This window comes from Stegodyphus dumicola, chromosome 9 (genome assembly GCF_044657685.1).
Source record: "Stegodyphus dumicola isolate Sdum_Otavi_A_Nest chromosome 9, ASM4465768v1".
In the NCBI taxonomy this organism is placed as follows: Eukaryota; Metazoa; Arthropoda; class Arachnida; order Araneae; family Eresidae; genus Stegodyphus; species Stegodyphus dumicola.
In genome coordinates, this window is record NC_140776.1 from 170,732,597 (window position 1) to 170,750,500 (window position 17,904).

Genomic DNA, 17,904 nt, shown 5'->3' on the forward strand with positions numbered 1-17,904 from the left:
TTACGTTCAGACCACAAGTGGTTGGTCTCTGTATTCCGAAGTCCGGAAATTATTGTAAAGAGAGAAAAATAAAGGGTTTTGTATACCCTTCCTGTGTATCTTGTCTACTTCCCACATTTATTGAACATAGCTTTAGTAAGCTCCCTGTTCCGAGTCAGGTTCTTGAATGTTCCCAAAGCAAGTAAGGAGAAACACTGAACCTGATAAGATAATGAAACTTTTTAAGTTCACAATAAATGCCACTTCTTTTAAACAAACAGCATTTAGCAATATGTAGAAATATAATTTTTATATGCTCATGTTTTCTTTATTTTTAAATCTACCGTTTTTGTCCGTGTAGCAAGTCCATTGAACATTGAGTAAATGGGTATCTCGGTAATTTGGCGAGAAATCACTATAAGGTCGCCAAACAGGGCGACCATTTGGCGACAATTGGGTCCGGTGCCTGTGTCACCGTAATGAACTTTTTCACTGAATTGATGAAATTGATCACTACATTAGCTGCAACCGTAATTCGGCTTTCAAACAAATTCGGCCCTTGCGTTCCTGTAATTTTCGAGAAGCAGAAAATACTAGAAATATATCCACCAACGAGGGAAAACTATATTAGGACGAAGAAAGCATCTGCTCTCAGTTGTTTTTGTTATTGTTGCGAGCTGTTAGTTCAACGTGATATCGGAGTGCTGAGATATCTCTGGTGTAGCTTTCTCTTTAGATGCGCTTTGCATTCCGTTGTGTTTAACGTTTTTAGTAACTTGAAGTGTAATTACTGATTGCACTCTGTGATACTGTGAACTCCTGTACGAGTATTTCTGTGAAAATTCCAGAACTTTGAAGTATTTCTTTTGATAAAATAAATTTTATTAACCTATCATTAGATCTGTGAGCGTTATATCTATTGTGAACCAGCAGGCATACACCAATACAATCTACGAATATTAGTGCATGAATTTCTCGAAAGAGAGGCTTTCGAGATGCAAAGAGTGGCTAACCAAAACTACATATAACAATATGATCAAAATCGTAAAAACAACCTTGTATTTAGCGTAAGTATATTGAAGCACTCAATCGATTTCGAGGGCAGCTAAAGGTCCCTCCTCATCAGGTAGTGTGTATGTGGTGTATTTAATTATGGCATATTATATAATTATACTAGGGCTATCTGCCTAAGGGGAGGGATGTCTTTCGTGGAGGACTTTCTAAGGGAAACTGGCTCGTATACACGTTACACATGGGGAAAACCACGAAAACACCCATGCAGCCAGCCCGTTCGCGGGATTCGAACCTCGGACCGAACTACCAGTGTTCAGCGACTTTACCGCTCGGCCGCTGGTGGGCTCCCCTCCTCATCAGGAGAAAGAAATACCTAGAAAGAAGAAAACTAAAGGGGAAGGAGTCTCAGAAACACGTGGTCCTTATCAGCACAGCACTTGGTTATAACCGGATTTTTAATCAGAGTTACACTGGCCGCCTACTTTTACTGAGCCAGGCTATCTGATCAAACATATAACACAAATATAATGATCATATAATGATCGAATAAAAGTTCAGATTTTGAGCGTGAAGGTGCAGTTGCCCCTCGCTGCCTATTTTTCACTTTGCTAATTCTTTGTCCTTTGTGTTATATGCTTGATCAGATAGCCTGGCTCAGTAAAAGTAGGCGGCCAGTGTAACTCTGATTAAAAATCCGGTTATAACCAAGTGCTGTGCTGATAAGGACCACGTGTTTCTGAGACTTCTTCCCCTTTAGTTTTCTTCTTTCTAGGTATTTCTTTCTCCTGATGAGGAGGGACCTTTAGCCGCCCTCAAAATCGATTGAGTGTTTCAATATACTTACGCTAAATACAAGGTTGTTTTTACGATTTTGATTGTCACATTAGCGTGTTTCTCTTCTAGTCTAACAATATGATATTTAAAATCGCTTTTTTGGAGAAGTGGAACTCATTAAATGAAGTTTTAATTAATATTTTAATTTCTAGCACTAACGTTTACTCTAGAACCTGTGTTAAAACTTAAACTTTTTAACCTTTTAAATCATGCAGCGCAGATAGAAGAGTCGTTAGTGATTCTGATTGCCGTACCGAAGATCCGGGTTCGATTCCTGTAAATTGTCTTACCACCGTTACCTTCATAAAAGGTAACGGTGGCCGCCTATTAGGTTCCTCCATAACAAATTGACCATCGTTTTTGACCTTAGTAGTGGCCAGAGCTTAAAATGTAAAAAGGGAAAAAAAAAGAAATTAAATCATTTAATTTTATGAATATTTGGTTTCCATTTACTTAGTATTTAAATATTAGTTCAAAGGGGCATTTTCCCTGAAGGACTTTTGTTTTCGTTTTGCGATTTTGCGTTGAATCACTATAAATGTCCGTTTCACTTTTCAAACTGTTGCCACTGTTAGAGTCCTGCATTATATGTGAGAAAATTAAAAATGAAAAATCTGCATAAATATATATCTATTTCTTGCATTGTGATAAAAAAACAACGCGACATAGAGCCATCGAATTTTGAATGACGTCATCCTCCTACTAATAAGGGCATGTGGCAGACCCAATTTGGAATTTGGAATTTGTATTTATTTTCGATTTCATATTTTGTAAAACTTTAACGAATTTTTTATAAAGAAGCTCAAGAATTTCAAAGCGAGAAATGGCAACACTCTACGAGGAAAATAAATACCTTTTTATCTCCAGCGCACGGAACTGTGTATCGGAAATTAAAAAGATAGGCTCATTTTAAAATTATTTTGCAACATTGCTATTGAATTTTATTTTATGGTTTATGTGCAAAGAACATGATATTTAATAAATAAAGGTGACACACGAAACGTTAAACAAAAACGTCCCTTTGGGCGTAATTTAAAATATGAAACCTTTCAGATTTTTTTAATTATTGTGTTTGATTGTAATTAGTATTTGCTTTCAGATTGCATACGCATTTACATCTAATTTAGTTTTACCAAAATTATGCAATAAAGTTGTAGTGTCTCGCTATCTTTCGAAATATGAACTAATTCGAAACTCACTCAAGCGGTATATCGCTATGTCTACTAATCAAACAGAGAATGTAAGAAGGTTGTAAAAAACCTTTTATTAACCCGGGAGGCTCTCTTTTGAGTTACACGAGTGCGTGCCCTGGGTTCAAAAGCCCCGGCTCCTGTTTTTTGAAGAAAAAACTGTTACTCTTCAAGTAAAAGTGTTACATTTATGCCAAAATTTTATGATCAAACTAGAAAAATATGCAAGCTATAAAAATTAAAATTTTAATTTCAATTTCTATTTTCTATAATATTCTTTATGAAATAAAAATTTTTAAAGGAATAGAAAAACATATTATATTAATATAGAATTTATTAGGAATTCATTATATTACTATTTAGGTTAGCCAGGAATTGTGGTTCAGGTTTTTCAGGAATATACTGTTTGAAAGAACAACTTCCTCGTAAGGCTTCAAGTTTTTCATTAACTGTTATAAACTCACCTACAGTGTAATATTTCTGGCAGTTATTCACAAAATCTTCAAAAAACTCTCTTATAGGTGCAAGTTTATCTGATTCTTTCTCGACAACATGCGTTTTTATGTCATCAAAAACACAAACAACTTAATAAAAAAAAGAAAAGTTTTGTAGAACATGGTTTTGTGGAAAATTTCCAAGCCGGTTCCGTCTCTTGCCAGCAGATCTCGTACATTTACATGAGATGACTTATGTCACAATATAAAAGACCTATAAAAGTGCAAATTTCAGTTAGAGTTGTGCTATGAGAATCTCTCTCCCTTTGAAAGCTGTCAGAAATAGATGCAATATAAATATCTGTATGCCTGACGACTTTCAGCAACATTTATTCACTTAGTAAAAGTTCCCACGATTTATTTTGAGTCTACACATATTTCGCTTTACCGATGTTTCCAGGCAATTTAGTAATAATATTATGAGCAGGAGTTCTTTCTTTAGACTTTCTTTTTACTTTGTAGAGTCATTAGGTTATTGGAAGCAGAAAAGAAGAAAAATATGCAACCGCCTTCGCCGGGAATCGAACCACGGACCTCTGGAATACCGGCCCAGCGTGCTACCGTTACACCACGAAGGCACGCTAGGGAAGTGGGAGAAATACCTTATATACTCCCCTTTTTAAAGGGCGACTAGGGTTTTAAGGGACCTAGTCGCCAAATCCTGGGTGCGGAGAATCATCATCCACAACCCTTTTAGTTCGGGCGCCACTTGTAGAGTCATTAGGTTAATTGGAAGCAGAAAAGATGAAAAACATGCAACCGCCTTCTTCGGGAATCGAACCACGGACCTCTGGAATACCGGCCCAGCGTCCTACCGTTACATCACGAAGACACGCTAGGGAAGTTGGAGAAATAATTTATAACTTTAGACTTAGGAAACTTTAGAGTTTCTTTTTACCATTGGCTTTTTGTCTTTTCCAATAAAGCAATAAACGTCATTCTCATTTTCGTTTTCAGAATGCATCTCGATTTCTGAATCAGTGTGGTGAGAACGAAAAATTTCATTATAACTTTCATCATCAGTTTCTTCATTGGAGTCTTCAACAGTTCATACATCATAAAATTTTTGCAAACGTAACATTTCTTCCTTATAGGATAAATTAGGCGACATGTTTGCTGTTTTCTTTGTTACCACAAATGAACTACCTTACAGCAATGCGAATAGACGCGATGGGTGTGAAAGACACGGTCCGATTAAAACAAAACTTCAAATAAAATTTCCGGCAAGAAACTTCGGAAACATAAAAAGAATGGCCTTGTAGGAGACGACACTGAATTACAACCACTTGGGGAAAACAGGCGCGTTTTCAGAAGGTTTCTTTAATCGGGCGGGTCTATTAGACCGGGTCCGTGACACTTAGTCTACAACCACTTAGCCGACGGGACACTTAACCGACACCAGTTACCCGACAGGACATTTAGCCGACACGGACACTTGGGCCGACAAGACATTTAACCGACACGGACAGTTAGCCGACAGGCCATTTAGCCGACAAGGACACTTAGCCGACAGTACATTTAGCCGACACGGACAGTTAGCCGACAGGACATTTAGCCGCCACGGACAGTTTGCCAACAAGGAGTCTTAGCCGACAGGACATTTAGAAGAATGAAGAAGCATTACATTTAATTTTTGAAGATCCCATATTAAAATGTAATTAAGTGACCGTCGTAGTTAGCTAAAAAAATTCTTTTTTCCTTTCGAAATTTTATTCACATTCCCTGACGAGAAATTTCAGCGATTTTTCAATTTGGCCAATATACATCAAACAGCACGATACATATCAAACAATGCTAAATTAACACAATAATTAAAAGCACGTATGAGATCTTCAAGAATCGAAAATTGAATTTTACTGATAGGTGGAAAAAATAACTTAAATATTGAACGTATGGAGAAGTCGAGAAATTTTGTAATTGATTGTAAATTTAAATAATTATTGGGTACGTGTCAGCTAAACGTCACTATCGGCTTAGAGTGTCCTGTTGACTAAATGTTATGACAGTTAACTGTCCCATAGCTAAATGCCCTGACGGCGAATTCTGGGTGTCGGCTAAATGTCCTATCGGCTAAGTGTCCTGTCGGCTAAGTGTCATGTCGGCTAACTGTCCGTGTCGGCTAAATGTCCTGTTGGCTAAGTGTCCTTGTCGGCTAAATGTCCTGCCGGCTAAGTGTCAGTGTCGGCTAAGTGTCCATGCCGGCTACGTGTCCTTGTCGGCTAAATGTCTTGTCGGCTAACTGGTGTCGGTTAAGTGTCCCGTCGGCTAAGTGGTTGTCGGCTAAGTGTTGACCCAGCGCGCGCGCTCGCGGGTTAACACTCAGAATTTAATGGTGGTGTGGTGTGGTGTATTTAATTATGGCAAAGCACACTAGGGCTATCTGCCTAAGGGGAGGGATGCCTTTCGTGGAGGACTTTGTAAGGGAAACTGGCTCGTATACACGTTACACATGGGGAAAACCACGAAAACGCCCATGCAGCCAGCCCGTTCGCGGGATTCGAAACTCGGACCGAACTACTAGTGTTCAGCGACTTTACCGCTCGGCCGCTGGTGGGCTCAGAATTTAATGGAAGGCAATTCTAGTGCTTTCAAACCAAGCCAGATTTTATGGCGTAACTCAAACGTAATTAATTCCATTTGAACTAAATTATGTCGTCAGCTAGCCAAAGGTTACACAGAATGAATAACGCACAAATTGGTTTAAATCATCTTAGCTGGCATGAATAACGCAACGTCACAGACATAGTGCTATTAAATAGATTTAACTAGTAACGCAGCCTTTAAGAAGACCAGAAGCGAACTCCGATTCAACAATTTAAAATCCTTCCTTTAAATGTTCTCTTTCTCTATCGTATTTGAATACGCCGTGAACTCAAATTCGTATTCTGGCAGGAAACCGGAAAAGGAACATGAAAACAGGAACATGTAGTGAACATGAGAGAAAAGCTATATTACATAAAATAACCTTTTAACTAAAAATAAATAAATCACTACGAAGTGTTACTAACAATCCAGAATATTTGTAATACATTTCGCTAAAACATATTTGTGAAACTGCTTTGTTATGCGTATAATAAATTTAGAATATTACACGGAAGTGACAAAAGTCATGGGATACCTCCTAATATTTTGTCGGTCCTCCTTTTGCCCGCCGAAGTGCAGTAACTCGAAGTGGCATGGACTCAACAAGTCGTTGGAAGTCCCTGCAGTAATATTGAGCCATGCTGCCTCTATAGATGTCCATAATTGTGAAAGTGTTGACGGTGCTGGGTTTTGGGCACGAACTGACCTCTCGATGATGTCCCATAAATGTTCGATGGGATTCATGTCGGGCGATCTAGGTGGCCAGATCATTCGCTGGAATTGTCCAGAATGTTCTTCTAACCAAACGCGAACAATTGTGGCCCGGTGACATGGCGCATTGTCATCCATAAAAATCCCATCGTTGTTTGAGTACGTGAAGTCCATGAATGTCTGTAAGTGATCTCCAAGTAGCTGAAGGTATCCATTTCCAGTCAATGATCGATTCAGTTACACCAGAGGACAGATTCTATGCCATGTAAAAAGAGCCCAGACCATTATGGAACCACCACCAGCTTGAAGAGTGCCTTGTTGACAACTTGGGTCCATGGCTTCGTGGGGTCTGCGCCACACTCGATCCCTACCATGAGCTCTTACCAACTGAAATCGTGACTCATCTGACCAAGCCACGGTTTTCCATTCGTTTAGGGACCAACCGATATGCTTACGAGCCCACAAGAGTCGCTGTAGGCGATGTCGTGCTGTCAGTAAAAGCACTCGAGTTGGTCTTCTGCTGGCATAGCCCAAGGAAGACAAATTTAGCCTCACTGTCCTATCGGACACGTCCCTCGTACGTCCCACATTGATTTCTGCGGTTATTTGACGCAGTGGTGCTTGTCTGTGAACATTGACAACTCTACGCAGACGTCGCTGGTCTCGGTCGTTAAGTGCAGGTGGTCGGCCACTGCGCTGCCCATGGTGGGATGTTATGCCTGAAATTAGATACTCTCGGCACACTCTTGACACTGTGGATCTCGGAATGTTGAATTCCCTAATGATATCCGAAATGGAATGAACCATGCGTCTAGCTCCAACTACCATTCCGCGTTCTGTTAATTCTCCTCGTGCTGCCATAATCACGTCAAAGCCTCCTCACATGAATAACTTGAACACAAATGAAAGCCCTGCCAAAGCACTTCGCATTTATACATTTTCTACGCGATACTACTGCCATCTGTATATTTGCATATTGCTATCCCATGACTTTTGTCACTTCAGTGTAGTTTATAGTTGAAAAAATACTAAACTTGGATTTGATTAATTAAAAATTACACAAAAGATAAAATAATTGGATAAAATACTCAGAATTATTTAAAAAATCTGAGTGTAATTTAAATTAAATTAAACTTACCAACTTTTTCTTGTATTAAAAGCGATACTATCCAAACTTAGTCTTAAACTTAGAATGGCAATTGGTGAACAGTAACTGAAATAAAAGAAAAGGTTTAATTATGTTTAGGTAAAATATTTTCGTCGACATCAATTTCATTAGTAATTTTAGCAACATATGTGTCTTGTCAGTTTTTAATGTTTCCTTAATTCTAAACTTAGACTTTTCATTCTTAAAATGCGCCTTTTAAATAATTGCATTTCTGGCCGTTTCGCCTTTCCTAGATAATGCACATACCCCAAGTTTTATTTTACTTTTTTATCAGAAGCGAACGTTTCCCTTATAAATTGAGCCACTCAAGAATATTAAATTTATTTTACTCCTAAACATATTATTTAACTGCATTTTCTTACTGCGCAATATTAATTAAAGGAAGTGAATTACTGAAGCTCGTCAGAGAGCATAGCAGTTTTAGAAACAGGGAAATGTTTAAAAAAACTTGCAGTAATATCTCACAGAGTTATTTTACTCAATATTTGGTGCAAACGCTTATTATTTAAAGGCTGGTTATCGTACCATGGTATGGCTATTTTTTCTTTTAATGGAGTTTAATAGTTCTTCATGCTAAACAGCATTTTAACTGGGGTAAATAACTTCGTAAGACAACATAGAAAATGTAAGTGATTCTCTAAACAGAGTGAGCACATCAAATTTAGGGTAGAGTAGACTTTAAGGTACCAATTGTATTATGGCAAAGTTGTTTGATTTATCGCCAAGTTCTTGTTTCATTTATGGTAGCCTGAGTAGTTGAATGTTATGGAAACCCTATTGTGACGTAATTAATCGGGTACATGATTCTGGAAAATTTTGAATCATGGGATGTTTTGTAAGCGTTTTTGTGGTGTATGTTAAAACCGTTTAGATGGGTTTGAATGGGTTTGTAAGAAGAAAGGTTCTGATGGTCACTATGTGAAGCGTTCGATCAGAAAGAGTACCTGGTTTGAAAAAAGTCATTTTGAGTATGATTGATATTTTGATTTTTACGTGGCTCTGGGTGTACGAAGCGAATTCGAAAATCATGGTAAGTGAATATTTGCTTTTGGTAGTGCTTAAATGTATAACATGTTTTTGCTTTTTTATGTTATTTTATTGTTTGGTTTAAAATGTATTTTATTGAGATTATCTATTTTTTTTTCTTTGCCTGTATTGTAAACTTTGGTGCTCCTTTGACTTTTTAAATGAAAATATATCGATGTGTACATGGACAAAGTAAAGGGAGTGCGCGATACAAGTTTGTGCAATTCTGAGATTTTTTTAAGTGAAAATAGGTCGACGTGTACATAGATAAAGTCAAAGGAGTGCGCAATGCCATTTTTGTGGAATTCGTTGTTTTTTTTTAAAGTGAAAATAAGTCGATGTGTACATGGATACCGAGTTTGTGCAATTGTTTGTCTTGTTATTTTTGCTTTGTGTAGCGGCGATTTTTTACGCAAAAATCGCCGCTTCGCAAGACAAAATAACGAGTCAAAGAATTGCACAAAATCGGTATCCATGTACCGCCAAAATCGCCAAGTTTTGCCAGTGGGTACCCTAAACTATTACTTTTACATAAATTTATAATAACATATAATTATTCAGAGTGATTGACTTATTTCAGATGGCTTTATAAGGTATTTTCTGCCTCCTTTTTGCATGCCTTCGTATTCGACTCGGCTCGTAATCGAGATGTCTAGGTTCGAGTTCCGTAGAGCGTATTGACCATTTTTCACGTCTTCTATTTCCAAAATAACCTAATGACTCTACAGGGGCACCCGAACTAGAAGGTGGTGGATGGTGATCCTTGACCACCAGGATTTGGCGATAAGGTCCCTTAATTCCTAGTCGCTCTTTAAAAGGTGGAGTATATAAGATATTTTCTTCATGCTCCCTGCATGGCTTCGTGGTATAACAGTAGCACATTCGGCGCGTATTCGCGAGGTCCAGGTTCGAGTCCCGGCGCAGGCATTGTTCATTTTACACATCTTCTACTTCCAAAATAATCTAATGACTCTACAGGTTTTATTTTTGGAACTTATATAAGCTTATTAAAAAATTCACGAAAATAAAATAATACTATTCAAGGAAAATTTCTGTAAAATTACCATTTAATGTAGCTTGATAAGCCTCGTTACACTTGGAGGAAGATTTTATGATCAAATGTTCATTTAATCTGTGTTGTTCTTATTCGAACGACAACAATGACCAAAGGCTGACGATGTGCGATAAAAAATTGTATTCTTTTAAATTGTAAATTTTATTTTCTGAAGTTGCAGTGCTTTCTCGTTTGTCTCATGTTATGGTTCTTTAATAATTTCTATAAGCCTTCTTAGTCCTGGTCCATGACTTTGCTTACAGACATAATATTATGAGTAACAAAAAATGCCCTCAGGCTCCACTTGCGAACCAGTCTGGCCTTAATTCCCTTCTCCAGACCGAATTCATGGTCCTATAAGTCACTTTCTGTCAGACTTCATCGATGAGATTTAAGCAATATAAAAATTAAAATATTATATCCAGAGCTTCTTGAGTGTTAGTTATGCAGCATATGTTACCTTATAACGCATTTGGAAATCATATATTACCGAAATGAATATTCGTGACGCAACCGTAACTGAAACATTCGTCAGCTAAGGAGATTTCTCTTTTGGTAACTCATCAAGACAAGCTTTTGTGATCCGAGGTCCCGCTGTATAGTATTAATCATTCAAAAATGGCTTTTTATCTGATAAATATAATTAATATTTGTTTCTATTTTCATCTCATTTAAATCTAATTTTATTTCTTTAATAAAATAAGAAAGAAACTAATGGTAATAGTAGGATGTATACAAGGAAGTATTATTAAGAGTAATTTCGTAAATACTTTTTCTGCGGAGACAACGCATCGTCCATGCGAATTAACAGCTAAACTCCCCTCGTTTTTGTCAATTAGCTTTTGTTGCGGTTTACTTTTTTCCCTCTAATTGGTATTATTCACAAGTTTAAGGAATATAACTTAAGAACACTACTAAATATTTAGAGGGAGAGGATTTATAGAATATAGAGAAGCATCAGGCAGCAAAATTTTTAGAATTTAAAGAAGACTCTTAACGGCAAAATTTATGCACATAAGTCTTACGAGAAAAGGCTAGTGATCGAACAGTAGAATTTACGATCAGCAAAGATTGTCCCTGGTGGCAGAATTTAGAGAAGCACCAGGCAGCAAAATTTAAAAGCAGCAAAATTTTTAGAATTTAAAGAAGGCTCTTAACGACAAAATTAATGCACATAAGTCTTACGAATAAAGGCTAGTGATCGAACAGCAGAATTTAGGATCAGCAAAGATTGTTCCGGGCGGCAGAATTTAGAGAAGCATCAGGCAGCAAAATTTTTAGAATTTAAAGCAGGCTCTTAACGATAAAATTTATGCACACAAATCTTACGAATAAATGCTAGTGATCGAACAGCAGAATTTAGAATCAGCAAAGATTGTTCCGGGCGGCAAAATGCCTAGAGCCACCTCAGATCATTTCCTTAACTCACAGGAAAACAACTTATCTCTTTCTCCATTCAACTATACTGCAGGTCAACTAAGTTGAGAACATTTGATATTTTTACAGTAGAAAATTGCATTGCCGAAAAAGAGAAATACAAATTTTTTCGTACACATTGAAATTAAAATCATGACAAAACAATTTTAGTGCGGCATATCTCTGAAACATTTTTCAAGCTTACAAATATTTCGAAAACGAAACTGAATCTGAATTGGTTGAGTATTCAAGTCTTTCAAGCTAAATAAGAAGCCAGAAAACTTCATGTGGAAGAGATCTTACAAGCTGTCTCAACTCGACAGCCACTTCTTCGTCTCTATCTTCAGAGAAATCTAAAACCCATTAATGGCTACTTGCTCCGATTTTATTATAAGGAGAGCTTCAAGGGGATGCCCCTAACAATCAATAATGTCTCCGAGGATTCAGGGACAAGACAAAAGAAGGGCTTATTCGCCTGGAACTTGTCGAGCCATGTCGGGACAGTGGTTCTTCCCCAGGTGGTCGTTCCGGAAAGGAATAAATTTCCGATAGATCGACAGACCATTGTCTTGTTCTAGGGAGGACTTGATTCCTTCTCTACTGAAAAGATGCATTTTTCTTTATTGTTTCACAATATTATTCGATGTCCTTCTTCGACAATATTACCCGACGTCCTTCCAGACTGCTAAAGTCTGGTTTTCAGCCTAAGCTAAATTTCAGCATAAAAATTCAGTTCTCAGTAAGAAAAGGCATGTTTTACTCTTTTAGATACAATTCGCTATCGATTTAAGATCTTTTGTATACTTTGGCATTTTCGAACTGATGAAGGTATAAGTTAATTTAGTTTTCACTGAATAGAATTATTCGATAAACATATTTGGGGAAAACTGCCATAATCGCCGAAACACTTGACTATTTTAATATTGAAAATACTTCGCTAAATAATCTTAGAGGCAGTCCGAGTGCTTAATTTCTCTTACAGAATTGTTAAATATGTACCATATATCTCGGAAATTTACCAAATTCCTTTGTTCCACGTGTGACAGCCCTAAATTTTTGCAAGTGTTAATAATTTAAAAATAAAGTAAAAATCAGTATCTTCATTCTGTTGAAACGTCTAAAATAGTTTTAATAGTTCTAAATAAAATTCTCTTCTAAGTTCTTATATTTTATTTTAATATTTTGAATTAATGAGTTCTTATATTTTATTTTAATATTTTGAATTAATGTGTTCTTATACTTTATTTTAATATTTTGAATTAATGAAGTACAGAATAGACCTCGCTTAGATTCAAACTCTGGGTTTCTGAGCTGCTAGCTGGACATGCTTTCAGTTACAACCCGAACGCAGAATGCGACAGAAGAAAATCCCCTACATTCTGCTCCACGTAAAAGGTGACTTGAGGAGGATGAAACACAACCACCAAATCCACTTGGTAACGAAGTGTCGTTCCCGTCTGTATTACCCCCTTATTTTAGTCGTCGTCACTGTAAAGTGAATTAAAATCTAAAGAGCGTGAAACATGAGAAATCAGCGATGATCTACCCGGGTATTTTTTTTTATTTTTTTTTTATTGAAAATTTTAAATCCTTGTGCACCACATAGTATTACACAAGGCTTACAGAGTAAGTAAAAAAAAAAAACAAATACAACAACACAACACAAAATAAAATAAACTTACAAATTCACAGATGATACGTAAGAGATAAATTTACAGAAAAAAGAGAAAGCCATTTTATGTTGAACAAAAACATGAAGAGGGGGAGGAAATGAAATATTCACAGAGTTTAACTTAGAAATGAGTTCCTTTCGTCCTTCCTTGAGCTTTGAACAATAGAACAACAAATGTTCGACATTTTGCACTCCCCCGAAACTGCATGAACACAAGTCTGTACTAGATAATCTAAATCTCTTCAGATATGAATTGAATTTACCATGTCCAGTTAGAAATTGAGTAACTTCAAAATTGCAGAAAAAGTGTTTATTATTCAGTCTGTGAGGAATGGAAGGAAAATATAGTTTAGTCAAAGAGGCAGTAGTAGAATTCCTGTATAGTTCATTCCACTCGAGTATTGTATCATCCCTACTTTTGTTCTTGTAAAATGACTTAGGAAGTATCATTGGAGTAATTACTTGAAGATGTGTAGCTTGTTTTGCCAACCAATCAGCCCGTTCATTTCCTAGATTGCCAGTGTGGCCACGTACATGAGAAAAGATAACATCAACACCTTTATTATTAAGGTCTTTAAGAAGAGCATGGGAAGTCACAATTAATTTATTATATGAGAAGATATTCCTAAGAGAAAATAAGGATGAAAGAGAATCAGTGCGAATAAGAAATTTAGCACTTAGCGAACAGTTGTTAGATATCCACTTAATTGACTCACTAATGCACAGTAATTCGGCTTGGAAAACACTGCATTCATTGGGAATTCTAAAGAGTTTGTATTCCAGTTCAGAACCATTATGGAAAACGACATAAGCTAATCCAACTCGATTATTAATTTTACTGCCATCTGTATAACACACAACAGGGAAATTATCATCAACAGAATTGTCATAAATGATAGTTTGAATTGGCAAACGATTGGCAGGATGAGGAAGATCTTCAAACAACACCTTGGCATCGAACATAAATTTGCCGATGGTATCTTTAAACTTTTTGTCATTCAAAACATGAAGGTCAATCGGAGGAAATCCTGAAATTGCAAAACAGGCTTCATAGCTAATTGTTCTGTAGCCACGCACAACTCTTAGTAAAATTCTTCTTTGAATTCTGCGAAGTATACGGGAATTAATCTTCTTTTCTAAAGCTGTTCCCCACACTCTAGAAGCATAGCAAATAAAGGGGACAATACCCTGCTTATAAAGCATATCAATAACATTAACTTTTAAACCAAAAGTATTGCAAGAGACACGATTAAGTCCTCTAAGTATATTTTCACATTTATTGGATAAATACATAATATGATTTTTCCAACAAAACTTATGATCAAGAATAACGCCTAAATATTTAATTTCATTCACCGTTTCGAGTAAGGTATTATCCAAGTACAGTTGTTGGTTTGTATAGCTGACATGCTTTCTTTTAATTATCATAATTTTAGATTTATTAGGATTGAATTCCAATTTCTGTTCTCTGGACCAATTGGAAATAATAGTAAGGGTGTTTTGAGCCGTATTAAAGAGAGTAATGGGACACTTCTCTTGAAAGCAAATTAGTAGATCATCAGCAAAAGCAATTGTTTTACAACTCGGACAATGTGAGAGTCTATTGAGTAGATCATTCATAATTAAATTCCACAATAAAGGTCCGGAAACCGAGCCTTGAGGGCAACCTCTTTCCAAAATGCGGGAGGAAGAAACGTGGCCAAGGGAGAGCAATGCAGATCTGTCATGCAGAAAATCTTTAATAAGGTGGTAAATATTACACGGAATACCAGCTTTCCTTAAAAAAACAAGTATCCCAGGACACCAGGCGTGGTCGAAAGCACCTTTGATATCAAGAAACACTAAAACTGTGTGTAAATTTCTCTTCTTACCTTTGTCCACTATGTCTTTTAAGTACAAAAGAGCCTCTTCACAGCTCTTATTAGGGGTAAAACCAAACTGTGCTTTATTTAGCAGTTTTTTATTATGCAAGAACCAGGTAATTCTATTAACAAACAGCTTTTCTAGGCATTTTCCTAAACTGGGAAGAAGACTAATGCATCTCAAGTTATCTAAATGCGGGATACGAGGACCGCTATTCTTAGGGATTAAAACGACATTCGCTGTTTTCCAGCAACGAGGAAATGAACCAAGCCTCAGACAAGTATTGAAGATTTTGGAGAATAACCCGGGTATTTGACCTCGGATCTCCTGAATGCTAGCTGGACTTGCTTCCAGTTTTACCACAAAAGCATGCAGTGAGGAAGAAGAAAATTCCTTATATTCTCCCTCACTTAGGATACGCGAAGGTGCATAAACTCCCTATGCTAAGATGCATATGGAAAGCGATAATCAAGTAGCTAAATTCAGGATGCATTATCATGCACTACATTTTAGTTCGTCCGCTACTTGTGAGCGCTTGATATTTTTCAAAGTCGAAAATCATCGATAACCTTGTCAGGATTTGAACTCTGCACCTCCCACTTGCTAACCGGATATGTATATTCAGTTGCACTACACCGTGAAGGAAGGACGTCATGCAGATTTTGAACCCAAATCTGATATTTTCGAGTGTCCAAAGCTCTTTACTTATAGTATACTTAATTTTTGAAATCATTCAGTCGAAATTCAAATATTTAAAACATAATCTCAAATTCCTCTATTTCACTACTGCTGAAACGGATAACAGTTCTTTTCTTAACACTGTATGTCACTTGCAAAGGTAATTTTTAATCAGTGGTTGAGAAAATCCAAACCCTTTCTTAGCCAAGTCATACGCAATAAGTATAATTTGTGTAGCATCCGAAGAACTCAATTAGTTGTATAATACCTAATTGTTTATCAAACAATAGAATATGTACAAATTTATACTTATTTTTGCTTATAATTATCATAATTTTGTTTCATAAGAGACGGAAACTCGAACTAGCATCATAAGTTACAAAAATAATCTGACATATTATTGCTTTCATGTTAAAACATTTGTAACTAACATCGCAAAAGCATTACATGATTTGTTGTAACTCAAAAAATGGAAAAATCGTGTTATATAAATACCTAAACAAATGCACGCTAATAAAAAACATGAAGTTATAATTTTACCCAAACTCGTCATCAACAAACAAACACTGGCTTTTATTTAATATTGTCATTATTGACGCATAAGATAATTACATCGCCTCAGGAGGCTATTAAAATTAAAACTTCAATAATACCCCTCATTTTAATGGCTTACCTTGTCGCAAACTTTGTTTCGAAATAATACATCGCTCCAAAGAAGAAAACTTCATTAAAAGCCGGGTTTTAAGCGAAGACAATTCTTTCCTGGCGAACCTTTTATTAGGGCAATTCCGACGAAGTAGACGCAAGGGGAAAAAAACAACAAAACCTCATACAGAGCAACAACTAGGCAGATAGAAAAGAAACCCTTCCATCTCTCAGAGTCTCGCCATTAGCACTAAGTGCCTACGGATAATGATTTTATCGACCAAATTGTAACAACGACTCACTCCGATCACATTCGCCATCTGCGAGTGGGGGGGAACGAAATTGGATTATGCAAATTAGAAGTTAATCAACAACCGACAGAATGCTATCCGATCAAAGCGCATTACATAACAAGAACTTCAAAAGGAAATCGCCTTGCGAAAACTTTGACACCTTGCCAAGTTCCTGGAGAATTTTTTCCCAAACCATTTTCTTTCTTTTAATCTATCGAACATCCATTGAAGAGTATTATTTTTACTCAATTTTATTACCATACATTACTCGAGTGGTTCCTTTATCTTCACCAACTCTCCCTCATTTACTACCTACCTCCCCTCAAATAGCTGGAGCTGTTTCTCGAAGCCGTTAGCCGATATACGCTGTGGCGTGCGGTTTATGCATCTTTAATGAGCTGGCTAAGGAAGTGTTATAATGCGGTTAATGAATTATGATAGAACTGCCAAGGAATTCTCTTTTTTTTCACAACTTGTTGTTTAAACAGGTTCTTAATTAGGACTCCAGAAAGAAATTATCCTAGCACGGTGGCGAGCTCCATTGAGTTAAAACTTCTTTTTCTTCAGGCATGCAATAAAAGGCTTTCTTTTCGCTGAGTAGAATTTAGATTCTGATGGCAACCGATTCGTTGCTACTTATACTAGGTTTATAAAAAAAAACAAAATGAAACAGGACTTGAAATATAAATGACTTGTCTTTTCACACCCCTTGTGGATCGTTTCTAGTTCTTTGCTTCAGTAAAAATGAACAAATATCCATTATTTAATACTTATTATGTCACATGTCAAAACAAACACCTGTGTATTCTCATGTAAGTTTTACATTCAAAATTAAGCTGCCAGTTCCTACACCAAATTTAATTAATCCTGCGCTGAGCGTTGAGCCCTACTGTTAACACAATAAAAGAATTGTGAGGACATCAGTGCAGATTTAATACATACGTGAGATGTAAGGAATTAATAATAAACATTTGACCAATGTAAGGAAATTTTCTGTAAGCGTGCTACATGAAATGATGTAAAGTTCTTAGCCATCTGCTGCGTAAAAACTAAATCTGAATCGTGACTATATTAAAAATAACGTTGTTCCTTTTTTGTGTTAAATCTGTTAAATGTTTTGTGTTAAATATAATAAAATAAATCTTTTTTGTGTTGTTCCTTTTTTGTTAGTCTACGTTATGTTGTTGAACTACTACAGTAGATTTATTCCTGGATACTTCATTACAGATGTGGCTGTATGTTGGCTTGTCATTTAATGAGGTGACAGCTTCTAGTAAAATATTG

At 36.5% G+C, this 17,904-nt stretch overlaps 1 protein-coding gene across 1 annotated transcript in view; it reads right to left on the reverse strand.

The window, feature by feature from the left end:
• The window catches only part of LOC118204259 (uncharacterized), a 428,384-nt gene that overhangs the window by 254,306 nt on the left and 156,174 nt on the right, over positions 1 to 17,904 (reverse strand). Inside the window, exon 2 of the mRNA XM_085824339.1 lies at positions 7,944 to 8,018. The gene's annotated coding sequence lies outside the window, so the exon portion shown is untranslated. The remainder of the gene's footprint in view (positions 1 to 7,943; positions 8,019 to 17,904) is intronic.